General features: G+C 39.7%; 1 long non-coding RNA gene across 1 annotated transcript; it reads left to right on the top strand.

Moving 5' to 3' along the window:
• Positions 1 to 5,740: 5,740 nt before the first annotated feature.
• LOC112249622 lies at positions 5,741 to 7,043 on the top strand. The gene is made up of 3 exons (XR_002953373.2): positions 5,741 to 6,323; positions 6,425 to 6,446; positions 6,660 to 7,043. It is a non-coding gene; the product is annotated as an uncharacterized LOC112249622 (long non-coding RNA).
• Positions 7,044 to 19,253: the final 12,210 nt, after the last annotated feature.

Genomic DNA, 19,253 nt, shown 5'->3' with positions numbered 1-19,253 from the left:
AACCAGGCTGTGGTCTTGTGAAACAGTGGATGAAAATAATCTAAAGCATTTACTGCAAATTGAATGTACAATTGTGTAAGCTTGCCTTGCTTATATTTGCCATGCAATACAGCTGAAATAACATAGCTAGAAAACTATTTATTTGCTTATTGTGTAGTGGAGGATCAAAATAACTGTACGCCTATGGATGTGTAGCTAGCTACAGTATGTAGTCGGTCTGTGTATGGACCCTAAAACTGTTGGTATGAATATTAGTTCAGAACCTATCTATGAACCTCAGCTATGATAGTTATTGTATCGACTTCAAGTCTGAATGGCATTAATGAAGCCTATGGATTGAGTAGAATACAATAACTTTATTGTGCCAAGGATACAAGTCCTATATACAGTGGGGCAAAAAAGTATTTAGTCAGCCACCAATTGTGCAAGTTCTCCCACTTAAAAAGATGAGCGAGGCCTGTAATTTTCAATTATGACAACTATGAACTATGAACTATGACAGATAAAATTAGAATTTTTTTTCTCCAGAAAATCACATTGTAGGATTTTTAACTAATTTATTGGTAAATGATGGTGGAAAACAAGTATTTGGTCAATAACAAAAGGTTCTCAATACTTTATATACCCTTTGTATACCCTTTGTTGGCAATGACAGAGGTCAAACGTTTTCTGTAAGTCTTCACAAGGTTTTCACACACTGTTGCTGGTATTTTGGCCCATTCCTCCATGCAGATCTCCTCTAGAGCAGTGATGTTTTGGGGCTGTTGCTGGGCAACACGGACTTTCAACTCCCTCCAAAGATTTTCTATGAGGTTGAGATCTGGAGACTGGCTAGGCCACTCCAGGACCTTGAAATGCTTCTTACGAAGCCACTCCTTCGTTGCCCGGGCGGTGTGTTTGGGATCATTGTCATGCTGAAAGACCCAGCCACGTTTCATCTTCAATGCCCTTGCTGATGGAAGGAGGTTTTCACTCAAAATCTCATGATACATGGCCCCATTCATTCTTTCCTTTACACGGATCAGTCGTCCTGGTCTCTTTGCAGAAAAACAGCCCCAAAGCATGTTGTTCCACCACCATGCTTCACAGTAGGTATGGTGTTCTTTGGACGCAACTCAGCATTCTTTGTCCTCCAAACACGACGAGTTGAGTTTTTACCAAAAAGTTAAATTTTGGTTTCATCTGACCATATGACATTCTCCCAATCTTCTTCTGATCATCCAAATGCTCTCTAGCAAACTTCAGACTGGCCTGGACATGTACTGGCTTAAGCAGGGGGACACGTCTGGCACTGCAGGATTTGAGTCCCTGGCGGCGTAGTGTGTTACTGATGGTAGGTTTTGTTACTCTGGTCCCAGCTCTCTGCAGGTCATTCACTAGGTCCCCCCGTGTGGTTCTGGGATTTTTGCTCACCATTCTTGTGATCATTTTGACCCCACGGGGTGAGATCTTGCGTGGAGCCCCAGATCGAGTGAGATTATCAGTGGTCTTGTATGTCTTCCATTTCCTAATAATTTCTCCCACAGTTGATTTCTTCAAACTAAGCTGCTTACCTATTGCAGATTCAGTCTTCCCAGCCTGGTGCAGGTCTACAATTTTGTTCCTGGTGTCCTTTGACAGCTCTTTGGTCTTGGCCATAGTGGAGTTTGGAGTGTGACTGTTTGAGGTTGTGGACAGGTGGACAGTCTTTTATACTGATAACAAGTTCAAACAGGTGCCATTAATACAGGTAACGAGTGGAGGACAGAGGAGCCTCTTAGAGAAGTTACAGGTCTGTGAGAGCCAGAAATCTTGCTTGTTTGTAGGTGACCAAATCCTTATTTTCCACCATAATTTGCAAATAAATTCATAAAAAATCCTACAATGTGATTTTCTGGATTTTTTTCTCTCATTTTGTCTGTCATAGTTGAAGTGTACCTATGATGAAAATGATGATGGAGTCTAGGTGAGTCTGATGACGCACAGGTGCGGGTAACGATGGTGACAGATGGTGACAGGATGGACATCAGAAATAGATGGGAGAGGTTGAGGGTAGAAGAAGGATAGGAGTAAAAACAAACAAAATAAGGGTGTTTTCTTTATAATGTATTTTCTACATTGTAGAATAGTAGTGAAGACATCAAAACTATGAAATAACACATTTGGAATCATATAGCAACCAAAAACGTGTTAAACAAATGAAAATATATTGTAAATTTGAGATTCTTCAAATAGCCACTCTTTGCTTTGCACACTCTTGGCATTCTCTCAACCAACTTCACCTGGAATGTTTTCAAAAAGTCTTGAAGGAGTTCCCATATATGCTGAGCACTTGTTGGCTGCTTTTCCTACACTCTGCGGTCCGCCTCATCCCAAACCATCTCAATTTGGTTGAGGTTGAGGGATTGTGGAGGCTAGGTCATCTGACGCAGCACTCCATCACTCTCCTTCTTGGTGAAATAGCCCTTACACAGCCTGAAGGTATGTTGGGTAATTGTCCTGTTGAAAAACAAATGATAGTCCCACTAAGCCCAAACCAGATGGGATGGCCTATCGCTGCGGAATGCTGTGGTAGCCATGCTGGTTAAGCGTGAATTGAATTCTAAATAATCAGAGACATTGTCACCAGCAATGCAACCCCATACCAAAACACCTCCTCCTCCATGCTTTACGGTGGGAAATACACATGCGGAGATCATCCGTTCACCCACACCACGTCTCACAAAGACACGGCAGTTGGAATCAAAAATGTTCCATTTGAACTCCAGACCAAAGGACAAGTTTCCACCGGTCTAATGTCCATTGCTCGTGTTTCTTGGCTCAAATAAGTCTCTTCTTCTTATTGGTGTCCTTAGTCGTGGTTTCTTTGCAGCAATACAACCACGAAAGCTTGATTCACCCAGTCTCCATTGAACAGTTGATGTTGAGATGTTTCTGTTACTTGAACTCTGTGAAGCATTTACTTGGGCTGCAATTTCTGAGGCTGGTAACTCTAATGAACGTATCCTCTGCAGCAGAGGTAACTCTGGGTCTTCCATTCCTGTGGCAGTCCTCATGAGAGCTAGTTTCATCATAGCGCTTGATTGGTTTTGCGACTGCACTTGAAGAAACTTTCAAAGTTCTTGAAATGTTCCGTATTGACTTACCTTCATGTCTTAAAGTAATGATGGACTGTTGTTTCTCTTTGCTTATTTGAGCTGTTCTTGCCATAATATGGAATTGGTATTTTACCACATAGGGCTATCTTCTGTATATAGCCCCCCTACCTTGTCACAACATAACTGCTTGGCTAAAACGCATTAAGAAGGAAACAAACTCCCAAAAAATACTTTTAACACAGCACACCTGTTAATTGAAATGCATTCTAGATGACTACCTCATGAAGCTTGTTGAGAGAATGCCAAGACTGTGCAAAGCTGTCATCAAGGCAAAGGGCAGCTATTTGAAGTATAAAATATAAAATATATTTGGATTAGCTTAAGCTGTCATCAAGGCAAAGGGTGGCTATTTGAAGTATAAAATATAAAATATATTTGGATTTGTTTAACACTTTTTTGGTTACTACATGATTCCGTATGTGTTATTTCTTAGTTTTGATGTCTTCACTATTATTCACAATATAGAAAATAAGAAAAATAAAGAAAAACCCTTGAATGAGTAGGTGTTCTAAAACTTTTGACCGGTAGTGTGTATATATATGTGTGTATGTGTGTGTGTGTGTGTATTTGAAAAAAATATATGGGGTATTGGAAGTGATGTAGACAATTACATTGATGGAAACTACAATCTATCTGCAATATTAAAGCTGATCTACTCCCCCCCCAAAAAAAAACTGTAAAAAAAAAAAAACTCTTAGAGCTGGGTGATATGGACAAAAATCCATATCAAGATAAATATACTTTTTTTGCATTAACGATAAATTAGAGATAAATTACGATAAATAGTTGTTTGGGGAGGTGCTAGAGCTGGGAGATATGGACAAAAAGTAATTGTCATAAATGTAACTATTTTGCTCAATAAATTCAATAATTTATTTTTATGGGCAGTTACTTAAGGCTACCTTAGCGCCAGAGCTCTAGATCCGAAAAAAATGTATTGCCAAGTAAATAAAAAAACTGAGATGGTAGCCTGATTCAAAATGTAAGCTATTTTATCTAACATGTCCCCCCCTAAGGTGTTGTGACATGACTAGCATTAATGTGATGACATGCTATTTATCGAATAATTACCTAACATTGAATTATTACCCGATTTTAAATGAATCATGTAACAATTAACTCATTAGGACTCTGGGGCACCACGGAAAAGTTTATTTAATGAGTTACAATTTCCCGAATTAACTTAAGAATATAGATATCATAACAGTCGTCAATTAATAATTTCCTTATATTAGTCTCATTCTGAATGTCGCATAATCTGTAAATCTGCACAAACTCGAATCTCACTGATCATTCCGTACCACACACATTGATTTAATGATTTACTAACAAGCTAAATGATAACATAAGATACACATACACGGTATTGGTTATTGATTAGAAACTTAATACGATGACAACAGGTCCCTAGCGGACCAACACAATATGACACATGTTACACAAGATGAAACTGGTATACTTTTTTTAATCACAATTTTCTTTAACCAATTACGGTCTTTAATGCAGGTCTGACCGACAAGTTCCTTACTTTTTCCCCCTTCCACTTTTCTCTTCCATTTTTGTGGTAATTATGCAATTAGTTGGTTGTAATTTTGGGTAGAGCAGACACTTCCATATGTTTTTGTTAGCTGCACGTGTGACATAACTCCACCAGCCCTTTAAATTATATCATTTACAAAGATTATACCTTTTTTAAATATTCTTAAAAAATAATGGTATATTATCAATTTGAATATTTGAGTTGAACAACAATATTTGTTATATTATTTGTTCTGTATTTTCTGGTGGATTAAATTGAAATTGCAACCAACTTTCTATGGCTTGTTTAAGTGATATTTGGGAGACGACTTCCTTTTCAAATAACTGAAAGTGAGCGGTTGTAATCGGAACAAAGGGAAAATGGCCATTCTTGAACAAATTTGGTAGAGAACCAGTTTGGTAGAGAACCAGTTCGAATTTGATGCACCCATCCCGTTAGCGGGATCATTTTCGTCAACATCCACTGAATTGCAGAGCGCCAAATTCAAATTAAATTACTAATAATATTTAATTTTCATGAAATCACAAGTGCAATATAGCAAAACACAGTTTAGCTTGTTGTTAATCCACCTGGCGTGTCAGATTTCAAAAAAGCTTTTCGGCGAAAGCATACCAAGCGTTAATGTAAGGACATCTCTCTCAGCAGACAAAACATTACAAACAGCTAGCAGCCAAGTAGATTGGTCACGAAAGTCAGAAAAGCAATCAAATGAATCGCTTACCTTTGATGATCTTCGGATGTTTGCAGTCACGAGACTCCCAGTTACACAATAAATGTTCCTTTTGTTCCATAAAGATTATTTTTATATCCAAAATACCTCCATTTGATTGGCACGTTTTGTTAAGAAATCCACAGGCTCAAGCGGTCACAACGGGGCAGACGAAAATTCCAAATAGTATCTGTAAAGTTCGTAGAAACATGTCAAACGTTTTTTATAATCAATCCTCAAAATGATGTGGATATATTGAAGCAACATCTCAAGACATCTGTCAGGAAGATAAAGCTTGGTCACAAATGGGTCTTCCAAATGGACATGGACCCCAAGCATACTTCAAAAGGGGGGGTATTATTATTATTATTATTATTATTTACTATTATCATTATTATTGTTGTTATCATAACTATCAAACTTAACAACCTACTCTTTCTTATCTTACAGTAGATTGCAATGGAAGCACAGTGTGATTTCACTGAGGTGTGTATAAATTCTTAAATTCTCATCACCAGTGGACATAAGTTTTTTTGGGATCCACATCCGATTGTGTGATTTTCTTTTTCAATGGAAAACATGCAGCAAATTAGGCGATGGTGGTGCCTAGTTCTCCTGCAGAACTTTCCAATGCCGTAAGTCTTGAACAATATAAAAACGTTTGCATCCTTGCCAGACTGACCTGAATATATTTTCATATTGAATGTACTGTATGTCTTTCACTAACTAAGTTCTGAAGTAGAGAGATGGAAAGATTGAAAAAGGTGGCGGAAACAAAACACACTACAGGTAGGAGGTGTCATATGATGAGTGGTATAGTCTTAAACCAATGTTTAAAGACCCCCCCCTTCCTCTCCAATATATTTCAGGATGATGTAGAAGACGTCCCCCAAGAAGTCACAGCATGTCACATCAGCATCCAGCTCTGCAGGATCAGGTACTATATAGGCTATTTGCTAAAGTAAGGTGCATTCTTGTACACATATCCCTAGAGGTTTCTTTACATTACTTAATGACCACAATCTGTTTTCTTTCTAGACAATAGAAATCTGTGAACTGGGTATGTAGTCTACTGTGTGTAATACTGAAGGCTTGATTGCATGGCAAGATATAATAGTTGTGATGACTTGTCGAGTAGTTATAGATATCACTGAAAACCCCTATAGCAATAGTGGCTTTTGTTTGCATGGTGGTATTGTGAAAGTGGGGTGTAATTTGTCTTGATCACCCAATGAGGCCTACTCTTAATATTTATTCTTCCTTTTTCTTCAAGGATGCAGACGTTCGTCTAAGGGACACCCTAGAAGCAGCAAGGTGGTGCGAACACCAAACATTTAAAGGCACCATTTCCCTCCTTAGAGTAATTGGGATGGACAGGGAAGACCATATTACAACCCTTAAAGAACTTTGTATGATGGCCTGGATGAAGAGGAAAATATTATCCTCAAGGAACCATTCATGTTCTCGTTCCAGTTACAAGGAGAGATGTTCTATGTTGAGGCAGTTGACTACAAGAAAATTACTGTCTCTGCCTCTTTTGAGGAGCAAGAGTGAAGCCATTTTTGAGGAGTGGTCAAACCTTGTTTTTGTCTGCTGTGTTATTTGTTTCAATTGTTTAATTGTGTTATTTTGTTTAGTAAAGATGATGTAGAAGTCACCCGAGTCTCTGATCTCTTTACTGGAGCTGATATAGCATTCAGCTTGTCAGTATGTCTATATGGTATAGTCAGTCTGTCTCCATTCTCATGAGGAAAGTAAATAGCATTATAGATCAGGATAGGTAGTAACTGTATATATGCTCAATGAAATGATATAATTACAAACTTATAACATTTATCAACACAATTTTAACAGTACATAGCACGTCTGTTGTTCACTGCAACAATATCATCAGCTTGTCTCAAATATAGCATGAAGCTAAAAGTGTTTACAACACATGCGCTGGTACCACTTTATATAATATTTCTTACAATCTTCAAAATTGAAATACGTTTGTATTCAATGTGTGCCTTGCGCAAACGTGTGTGTTCGTATTCAGTGTGACTGTCAAACCACAGAGGGACAAAAAACACCGGTGGGCAGGGTCAAACGTTTGACTCCACCCACATTTATCCCGGCCCCGAACTGCAGTCAGGGGTACTTGAACGTTGCCACGAGAAGTCTGACATGTTTTTCTTGTATTAGTTAAATGTCGGTGACCAGATTTGCTCGGAAGGTGTAAATTGTAGGTAGTTATTGAGACCAGACAACTGCTAGCACAACAAGCGTTCACAGAAGGAAAACTCAGACATTTCTGTGTTGTTGAGTTATTGGAAGCAGCACGTGTATAACTACTAGCAAGTCGGACATTTCCGAGTTTTCTAGTTTCTACTAGCGCATGAATGCGGCAGAAGTTGCACCAGAGATATTTTTGAGGAGACGGGAAACCCAATTGCGCACATTGAATGTTGCCCATTCATCGTCAATGGGCCGCAGGGTGCATTCTGGGTGAATATCTGGGTGTGAAATGTTCAGTTGGCGCTGCTCCAAAACCCAACATTAGAATGGATTTGGTCAACAAGAAGTACATTGCAAATATTTTCCGAGATGTGAAATAATTAACTTGTTCTCTGTAGTATTGTATAAGCTTTGGAATCGTGACATTACATACTATCGAAGAAAATAGGCAGGTTTTCTCGACTCCTAAGAAGGGATTTCATGACGATAGTTTTGCAAATGCATGACGCATATTTGACAACGTGAACGCGATTGGTCGACAGTCTTTTTGGTGATGCGTTATACGTTCCTCCATTCGTTGCCCAATGGGATTGTCTCCTCTGATATATCCTCCTTTCTGTAATATCTCTCGTTGCGCCTTGACACCGATCCATTAGACTGATCTAAGGTCCGTTTTGTGTTTCCCTCCTAACAATAACCTATTGAGGACAAACTGAGGATATTACATCTGCGCCGAATACTGTATCAACGTCTACCCCAAGCACTATGAGTGGTATGGTGATGAAGGGTGTAGGCACAGACTACACAGTCAAAATAATAAAAACTAAATAGACAATTAAACCTGCACACACTCATTTAAATATGATTTCATGTAGTCGAAATGTAATGTTTTTAATGTCGTTTTAATGTAAGCTACATTCCTCTCTCTGATTTGAGACAGCATTAAATGTGTGCATTTTAAATAGAAAATTGATCATTACAAAGCAATTAATTAGGGGTTTGGTTTAGTTGCACCTGAGACTTTATGGTTTTATAAGAATTCCTTGAGTAACTGCATACTTGGTTTTATAACGTTTCCAATGGGTCTATATATACATGGGTGTGCAGATTTCCCACAAAATAACAGTAGCCTAACCTTATGCACACATTGTTTCTAGGTGTAGCCTATTAAAAAAAATCAATAGCTATGTTGAGTGTATCATTAAATAACTCTGATTCAATCAGTTGACGTTTATTTACGTAATAGCCCAGCTCACTACGCATAACTAGAGCCTTTTGTGGTTTAACAATACGTAACAAATGCGGTTAAACCTGTATTACTGGTTATTTGTAGGAGTTTCACATTGCGAGAGTAGTCTGTTAAAGCGTAGGAGCAGGAAACTTCGCTTCTCTTAAGATAAGACCTCACACACCTCTCAGGAAGGATTTACAGAGAGAGACACATGTTGTACATATTAGGGGTAAGTTCAAACTTTTTATTTAAAAAAAACAAGGACCTTTTATTTGAGCTTCCATTTGTAGTTCATACTAGGTATTACCTATACTTTATTCTGGATTTGATAAGCAGTGCTAGACTATTGTGAAACCTGTATTTTTTCTTTAAGATCCTTCGTCATAACAAGACTTAGGCCCTTATGTGGGAAAATAAAAATTGACCTAATGTTTCTTTTCCATTAAACCTTTACAGATTACCATTGGCCTCATTTGCATCATTATATGCATTTCAAATGGCCTAAAAGAGGTGAGTACTCTTTATTTCCTACATCACAAGTTTCACTACCAATACCAAAACTAGAGGTATTGTATTTAAAACTCCTGTTAATGCCCTCACAAAATTATTAATTATCAAAGTATAATTTTCCATACTTGTTTCTTGAAACCTCCGGGGTACGCAAATCAAATGTTTCCTAAGAAGGAAGTGTAAACCAGAAAAGGATTCCTTATCAACCTCATCTTATCTCTAGATTTTCAGATTACACATTTTCAGTGTCTTCAAATTTTACTGTTAAGCCTTAACATTTCTATCTTTACATTTTCCTGTAATCATTGGGGGCTCATTTGACACATCTGTAAATCATTTATTGTGTATTACCATTTACCTTTATAATTCCTTGATTTACCACTGACTGAAAGTGCCCTGGTGTGTTTTTAAAAAATTGTCAGATTATGCAACACTTCGATATATTGTGTCACCCTGCTCAAATTGTTTGGAAATGGTTCCCTGTCTTGACAACAAAGAGATTCATATTTTGATAAATGACAGACAGAGCCACCTCCTTTTGAAATTTTAAAATTATTATTGTTGTCCTAATCACAGTTCACTAGTATTCATTCTAAAAGTCCATGTAACCTTTTTTTCTCACAGAGAAATGCTTTGATGCGCAGAAATAAAGGTGGAAATCCTCAAAATCCTGAACACAAGGAAGCCAACAAGAAAAAGGTGTGGAGTTGATGCAGGCCACGTATATTCTGATAACACACTTTAGATAATAAAACTGGTTCATATATTCTTTAATATCATCAATTGACATTAGTTTCTTCTGCAGTTAACTGAACAAGACTATCACTTGTTGGCCAAAGTCCTGTCAGTTGGATTGGTAGACGCAGACCCCAATTATCTTCAACACCTCAAGAACTACAGGGACCTGCGTGGTAGCACTTCCTGAAGGATCCACACACCAGGAAATGCACCAGGAAATGTACGGCACAGTTATTTCTGGAGCCAATCATATTTGGTAGTTGTCACAGTTGTCATTGGAGTGATGTGCTGCCCTTTTATTTTATTTGTTGATTGATGAATAATGTAATGATTAGTTATAAAACTGCACATTTGATCTATTTGTCCCATGGCAAAATGCTGATTACATTTATTTTAAAAAGAACAACTATCTTCATGAAACATAAACAGCATAGGTTTAAGTCATTTCAATCTCTTTAAATACTTTTGGTAAAGTATCATATCACTGTTTTCCCACAATATCTTAGAGGCAGATTTGTTAGTTAGAAACAATGTCGTCAGAGGACAGTACATATCCCAAGACCCTGTGTGCAATATCTATTCATACACATACAGTATTTATTGAGGTATGTTGGGGAAATCGGAGTGACAACAATGCATCAGGCCCTGGTGGTTTGAAACAGGAACATGGGCTGAATTCACAAAAGGTTGGTGGCACCTTAATTGGGGAAGACGGGCTCCTGGTAATGGCTGGAGCGGAATAATTGGAATGATATCAAACACATGGTTTTTATTTTTTTTAACCTTTATTAAACCATTATTTAACTAGGCAAGTCAGTTAAGAACAAATTCTTATTTTCAATGACGGCCTAGGAACAGTGGGTTAACTGCCTGTTCAGGGGCAAAATGACAGATTTGTACCTTGTCAGCTCGGGGGATTGAACTTGCCTCCTTCTGGTTACTAGTCCAACACTCTAACCACTAGGCTACCCTGCCACCCCATTACTATATAACCCCTTTACTCCACTTCTGGTCACCATATTTGGTACACTACGGTTTGTTTGGCCACAAATGTGAAGGTTAAGGCCTTTACTGCTTTGTTCTTCGGAAGCACATGTGAGAAGGACATTGCCATCCGGAAATACTCATGCATTTTTTATTTCCCGAGTTGAGATTTTAATACTGCTGACAGTCTGAGGGTTGATCTTCCCATCGTATCCGCCTGAAAACCGCATATGGACTTTAAAGTCGAGCTCTGTAGCCCTACTCACCACTGTAGTCTTGGGGCTCAAAGCAAGTTTCCTTTGCTTTGCTTCTTGTCCTTGCTCATTTTCATAGCTACTGCGTTGGCTGCGAGATGATATTTTTTTACACTTGCTTCACACTCAGTGGCAACTTTAGCATGTAAATCTTGGTGGGGCAAACTAAAATAAAACATGTTTTTATGCATGTCAGCAAAGCCACTACACAGCACTAAACAATACATTAATTGCACTATAACTGATAAATGGTGCCCACAAAATGTTAGGGTCTACATAAAGCTGTCCCAACAGCAGAGTTCTCTTTTCAGCACCAGGTAGGCTTGTGGTTAGAGCGTTGGACTGGTAACAGAAAAGTTGCTAGATCAAATCCCTGAGGCGACAAGGTAAAAATTTGTCATTCTGCCCCTGAACAAGGCAGTTAACCCACTGTTACTAGGCCGTCATTGAAGGTAAGAATTTGTTCTTAACGGACTTGTGTCGCGGAAATTCAGTACGGAGAGAGACTTGGTCTTGGTCATTTCTTCAAACAATCTTTATTTGATATCTATTAATTATTGCAATAATGAGACCATCAGCCCACCAGTCTTGCCTGACTGTTAGGCTGAGAGCATTGCCTTTACAGACGATGCACAGTTTTTATATAGCTGATACCAAGATTGCTTAGTCAGTCACTTCTAACCTTCCCATAAGCCACCTTGGTTTTCTACACAGGATGGTCTTTTACTTCGTTTCCCAGATGCCAGGAAGATGAGACAATGAGGCATTGTTCTTAACTCTTCCAGGCTCTCTCTATCTTGAGTCACACACACCAGATCTTGTCTATAGAATGCTAGCTTTTATCACCAACACTATCACATGAGTTGGAGAGACGAAGCAGGTACCGTGAGTAACATTTAATACATAACGGACATATAACAAGACAAGCACAGCGTCAGCAAACAAACTAAGACAAAAGACAATCAATGCAGCAGCGGGAAATAGAGCTGGGGAACTGACAAATATAGGGGAGGAAATAAGTGAGTCCAGGTGAGTCAGATAACGCTGATGCGCGTGACGAGGGAAGGCAGGTGTGCGTGATGGATGGCAGGAGTGCGGATGCAGGGTAATCTGGCACCCTCAAGCGCCAGGGGAAGGGAAGAGCGGGAGCAGACGTGACAGTACCCCTCCCTCTTGGGACTCCACCCAGCGTCCCAGCTGGGCGAACCGGCCGAGATATGGGTGCTGGGCAAGTCGGTCGGTGCTTGAAAACCCGATAACCCGGCAGGAGCGCGAGAGCCTGGCGATCCGGCTGAGGCAAGACGACTGCCGATACCGCAGTAGAAGGGGAGCCCGATGATCCAGTGGAGTGTGACGTGGGATGGGAAGCCGCCAAGCCAGAAAACCTCTCGAGCCAGCCAGGGCGTGAGAAAGGGGAAGGGAATGCTGGCTTAGGCATCCCCGGTTCCATCGGCGGTAGGATCCAACCCGATGTCACCAAAACAAAAGACAAAAAGTCCTGGACCAGCCGGGCAAACAAGAACTGACGATCCAGCTGAGGCCCGACGTGGGATGGACGCCCTCCGAGCCAACTGGGGCAAGGAAACCTCTCGAGCCAGCTAGGGCGTGAAAGCCTGATGAGCTGGCTAGGCGACCAAGAGCCGCTGCCACCATTCCAACCGGAACGCCAGTACTCCCCGATGCTTCGTATGTGGCTGCTGCATTCTGTCACATGTATTGATGCTAGAGAGACGAAGCAGGTACGGGGAGTAACGAGACAGGCACAGCGTCAGCAAACAGAAACTAAGACAAAGACAATCAATGCAGCAGCAGGGAACAGAGCTGGGGAAATGTCAAATATAGGGGAGGAAATAAACAGTCCAATAACGCTGATGCGTGTGACGAGGGAAGGCAGGTGTGCGTGGTGGATGGCAGGAGTGCATGATGCAGGGTAATCTGGCGCCCTCCAGCGCCAGGGGAAGGGAAGAGTGGGAGCTGACGTGACAAACACAAGTCAATTGTGAGCTTCAAGCTATCTCTAGTAGAACCCATGTCCTCAACACCCAGACTGGCTGCAGGGTGCTAGAGTGGAGACCATACAACACTGCATTAGCAGGACAGAAATATATTACTGTTTGTTAAGTAAATAATTGTTACATAGACAACAAATAAGGTGAACACATAATTTTTCCCTCACACTTGCTTAGTTAAATAAAGGTAAAATATATTAAAACATTTTTATATAATAATAAAAATATATATTTTTCATTTACTGCCTTTAAAAAAAACATAGCTAAGATGGCTGACTTGCTTAATCAAATGTGGTTTCTTCTGACAATTGAGATGTACAAACGATGGCATAATGGAACGATGAGAGGATAAGAGGCAATCCACAATTTCAATTAAGACAATGTCTATTTGTTCAGCACTTTTGAAATGAACAGCGACAGAATTCAGAACATGGGCCATTCTTACAGTGTTCTCCCTGTACACCAAGTCAGAACTGTAGCATAAGTAAAGGGGGCATATACAGTGGGGCAAAAAAGTATTTAGTCAGCCACCAATTGTGCAAGTTCTCCCACTCTCATCTTTTTAAGTGGGAGAACTTGCACAATTGGTGGCTAACTAAATACTTTTTTGCCCCACTGTAAGCAGACAATGAAAGCTCTTACAATAATAAATTATGACATTTCTCTAAAACAGGCTATAGGCTACATGTGCACCACCAAGTCAGAACGGTAGGCTAAGTTATGAGGGGGAAAGGTACCAAATTATTAGGGTGAGGCACATTGTCTACTAACAGTTTACTACACAACATATACTTAGTATTACTTTCTTAGCTGCAGTATACATATCTCCATTACATACTACATCATTTATGCAGCAGTATACAACACATTTTTGGACTCACCATTGTGCTGTGCCCACTTGAACAGCAAGGTGGCGCAGCGGTTCTTCTTGAGAGAAAATTTTGTCATGGAACATTGTCAGCAAAGTCTGGGGTTCTCTGGATTTATGGTGCTTTCAAGACAACTGGGGACTACAAAAAAAACAAGGTCGTATCAAGACAAGGGAAGCAAAATAGTGATTGCTTTGCAGTTACCCACGTATTTCTTCCAAACCACTATTTGTTGAAGTTGTGATTTCCAACTTGTTGTGTCATTTTTATGTTCAATGGCCGATGAGCACCAATACGTTATACAGTATGTATAATTTCTCTTCATTTGACGAGGATTGAAAAGGATTTGCCAGTAGATTGTTGATGCGATTCATGATGATGACTCCTTGTCTAGCTTGATTGCTAAGATGTTTAAATTATGATGTCCAATCAAAGCTATGGTAGATATAATGTGATTTGACAATTTTATCTGTTGTGCATGACCTTGAGCCTTCTTGAATGGGCACTTCTAATGTAATTCTATAGTACCACACAAGGGTGCTTGAACTTTCTCGCTCTTCCTGTAGATTTTGCGATGACGTAGTGTCCCCATGAATGACAGAACACTGAGCCAATCACAGCACAACTAGAGATGACCAACCTCTACGCTCTTTATTTTCCGCTGGCTGCCCCTCCACCTCAGAAAGCACTGAGCTAGGCTGAAACACCTGCATTTTGGAGCTGCCTTAAGAAAGCAAAAAAGAGACATATTCGTATGTGGCTTTATTAACTCAATCATATTTTTTGCAAACTGATATGTGACACATATTAATTCCAAAATAAAATGCAAAACAGGCACTTTTTTTTAGCTAAACAGGTGGGGCTCACCCTGAATGATGTGTTGCCACTGTTAACAGTACTGTGGTTCCCACGACCACTCCCGGACCATCCGTATTGCTATGTCCTGACATATTTAACGAGGTTCTCCTCACTGTCCTCAAACTGCTCGCTTTCACCCCATTCACCATTCACGGCCCAGTCATTGCCCAGCCACCTTCAGACTTGAATTTGTGAAAAAAGACACCTGCAGATCACAGTTGGCTAATCCACAAGTTTGAAACACGCCGCCGTTCCAAAACTCAGCCTCCTCTTTTTTCAAGCCAGGCTAAAATCAACAACACATACATACATTTGTATCTGACTAATAAATGACCTTACTTACCAGACCAAGTATGCCAAGCCCAAGACTCCTAAAGGCCGCTACATACTTCGCGCAAACAGAGCGACCTCGTATAATTTGAGCCACACAAATGTATGTAGAACTAAGTGTGAAATCTACGCTCTGTCGCTGTGTTTGAGTAGTTTACTGAAGTGTGTAGGGTCACTAAGGCAGCTAAGCCATTTTTTGGTACATGACGTTGAAGCAATATCTCCCCAAGTAAGGTAGGCATAACAACGGTGTGCTACAAAAAAACATTGTAAATACATGTTACAATATGTACTGTTTTAACAGCCAACTTCCACATTCACAACTTTTACATTCACAATCATATGTCTGTAATTTAAATGTACTGACCATAGCATGGCTCATTCAGAGAGGAAAGAAGGCATTTACCTATTCTGGGTAGACAAGGTACCTGTCATAGGAAAAAATCATCCAGAAAAGCAGCACCACAAAATGAACATTTTGACAGACAGAATTAAAGAAAAATGGCAGTAAATCTAGTAGAATGAGATACTGTATTACTATCTCCCTATGATAAGGGAGATTCCACGTTGGTGGTACTGTATATCAAGTAACAATATTTCACATTATTTCAATCATGCCTTCTCACCATTCCTACAGGGAAGGCGAGGACAGAAAAGGTTAGGTATTTCCAATTGTAAAGACCCTTGGTTAAGTTTTTCCCTGTCTAAAGATCATTCACCACAAACATCCCAAATAACACCATCTGCAAAACTTAAATATTGCACACAGAAGTTTCTTGGTTGTTACATGTATCATGAATATACACGTACAGTAAATTATACAACAAAACTCATACAGCCTCACATGCCCTTGGATATACAGTTGAAGTCAGAAGTTTACATACACTTAGGTTGGAGTCATTAAAACTCGTTTTTCAACCACTCCACAAATTTCTTGTTTACAAACTATAGTTTCGTCAAGTCGGTTAGGACATTTACTTTGTGCATGACACAAGTAATTTTTCCAACAATTCTTAACAGACAGATAATTTCACTTGTAATTCACTGAATCACAATTCCAGTGGGTCAGAAATTTACATACACTAAGTTGACTGTGCCTTCAAACAGCTTGGAAAATGCCAGACAATTATGTCATAGCTTTAGAAGCTTCTGATAGGCTAATTGACATCATTTGAGCCAATTGGAGGTGTACCTGTGGATGTATTTCAAGGCCTATCTTCAAACTCATTGCCTCTTTGCTTGACACCATGGGAAAATCAAAAGAAATCAGCCAAGCCCTCAGAAAACAAATTGTAGACCTCCACAAGTCTGGTTCATCCTTGGGAACAATTTCCAAATGCCTGAAGGTACCACGTTCATCTGTACAAACAATAGTATGCAAGTATAAACACTATGGGATCACGCAGCCTTCATACCGCTCAGGAAGGAGACGCATTCTGTTTCCTAGAGATGAACGTACTTTGGTGCGAAAAGTGCAAATCAATCCCAGAACAACAGCAAATGACCTTGTGAAGATGCTGTAGGAAACAGGTACAAAAGTATCTATATCCACAGTAAAGCGAGTCCTATATCGACATAACCTGAAAGGTCGTTCAGCAAGGAAGAAGACACTGCTCCAAAACCGCCATAAAAAAAGCCAGACTACGGTTTGCAACTGCACATGGGATCAAAGATCGTACTTTTTGGATAAATATCCTATGGTCTGATGAAACAAAAATAGAACTGTTTCGCCATAATGACCATCGATATGTTTGGAGGAAAAAAAGGGGGAGGCTTGCAAGCCGAAGAAATTCATCCCAACCGTGAAGCACGGGGGTGGCAGCATCATGGTGTGGCGGTGCTTTGCTGCAGGAGGGAATTCACAAAATCGATGGCATCATGAGGCAGGAAAATCATGTAGATATATTGAAGCAACATCTCAAGACATCAGTCAGGAAGTTAAAGCTTGGTCGCAAATGGGTCTTCCAAATGGACAATAACCCCAAGCATACTTCCAAGGTTGTGGCAAAATGGCTTAAGGACGACAAAGTCAAGGTATTGGAGTGGCCATCACAAAGCCCTGACCTCAATCCCATAGAAGATGTGTGGGCAGAACTGAAAAAGCATGTGCGAGCAAGGAGGCCTACAAACCTAACTCAGTTACACCAACTCTGTCAGGAGTAATGGGCCAACATTCACCCAACTTATTGTGGGAAGCTTGTGGAAGGCTACCCAAAATGTTTGACCCAAGTTAAACAATTTAAAGGCAATGCTACCAAATACTAATTGAGTGTATGTAAACTTCTGACCCACTGGGAATGTGATAAAATAAATAAAAACTGAAATAAACAATTCTCTCTACTATTATTCAGACATTTCACATTCTTAAAATAAAGTGGTGATCCTAACTGACCTAAGACAGGGAATTGTTACTCTGATTAAATGTCAGACATTGTAAAAAACTGAGTTTAAATGTACTTGGCTAAGGTGTATGTGAACTTCCGACTTCAACTGTATATTCTGACTAGGTTGACAGGGTTGAACCTCTATACTGTATCTATTAAACCCTGTGCAGTTAAAGTAACTGTCCAGTGTTTCCAGATTTCTATGAAATATTACCTATAATTAATTACAATATGAGTGAAATAGTTTTCCTACCAAAACATGGAAATTAAGTATGTTAAAAAGCAGCGTTTCTGTGTTGGAATGGTGAGAAAATACCCCAAAAACAGAATGGTGTGGGCATATATAATTCACACAAGTAGACCGCTGACTGGCCAGCTCATCCTCTTCAATAGGATGACATCATCCTACAGTGCATTCAGAAAGTGTTCAGACCCCTAAACCTTTTGTTATGTTACAGCCTTATTCTAATCTGGAGTAAATCGTTTTTCCCCCTCATAATTTCTACGCACAATACACCATAGAGTGTAGTCTCCCAGTCTCTGCCACTGAAAAACATCCCCACAGCATGATGCTGCCACCACCATGCTTCACCGTGGGGATGGTATTGCCCAGCTGATGAGAAGTGACTGGTTTCCTCCAGACGTGACGCTTGGCATTTAGGCCAAAGAGTTCAATCTTGGTTTCATCAGACCAGAGAATCTTGTTTCTCATGGTCTGAGAGTCCTTTAGGTGCCTTTTGGCAAACTCCAAGTGGGCTGTCATGTGCCTTTTACTGAGGAGTGACTTCCAAGTAAACTCACCAGGTTGAGGAAAGTAAGGTCGTTCCATCATACTGAAACATCCCAGGTGGTAACTTCTCCCGATCCTAAGCAACCATGAACTTAATAAAGACAAAGGCATACCAGCTGAAAGCTGTGATATGGTAAACTATTGTCACTTTTGCAATCATGATGAACTATGATGAACCATGATGAACTAGGATAGATTTGACACTAGACTGATACCATTCTATAACAGAAATCCTAGCAAACACTAAGAGAAATAAACAAAACAAACACTGAATGTGGCATTGGCACAAACTGTACCAGAAAACTGAAGGTGCCGCTTTCCCATTTGATGTAGTATACAATGTTGCTAGAAAGAAAGAAGGGCATAATTAGCATAAAAAGTAGCATGAGTAATGGAAACATAATGTGTTATCATTATGTCTCTGGTATTTGCTAAGATACATAATAGGTTTACACAGCACATGTCTCTAATTAGTACAGAAATAGAAGATTCGCTCAGTGCTCTAGCTAATCAATTTGTTTCACTCTATGAGTTTTGTATAGGAAATAAATAATCTGTTTCTAAGAATTCAAGCAGATTTTTTGTTGCTGACCCAAATAAACTTGTCAGTTAGAGCGCTCGTGGATATAGCTGACCATGTACATTGCAAGTTCTTAGTTATTTATCAACAGTAGGCCTGCTACAATTCACAGT

Source organism: Oncorhynchus tshawytscha, linkage group LG01, assembly GCF_018296145.1.
Source record: "Oncorhynchus tshawytscha isolate Ot180627B linkage group LG01, Otsh_v2.0, whole genome shotgun sequence".
Lineage (NCBI taxonomy): Eukaryota > Metazoa > Chordata > Actinopteri > Salmoniformes > Salmonidae > Oncorhynchus > Oncorhynchus tshawytscha.
This window is presented reverse-complemented; position numbering and strand designations above follow the sequence as displayed.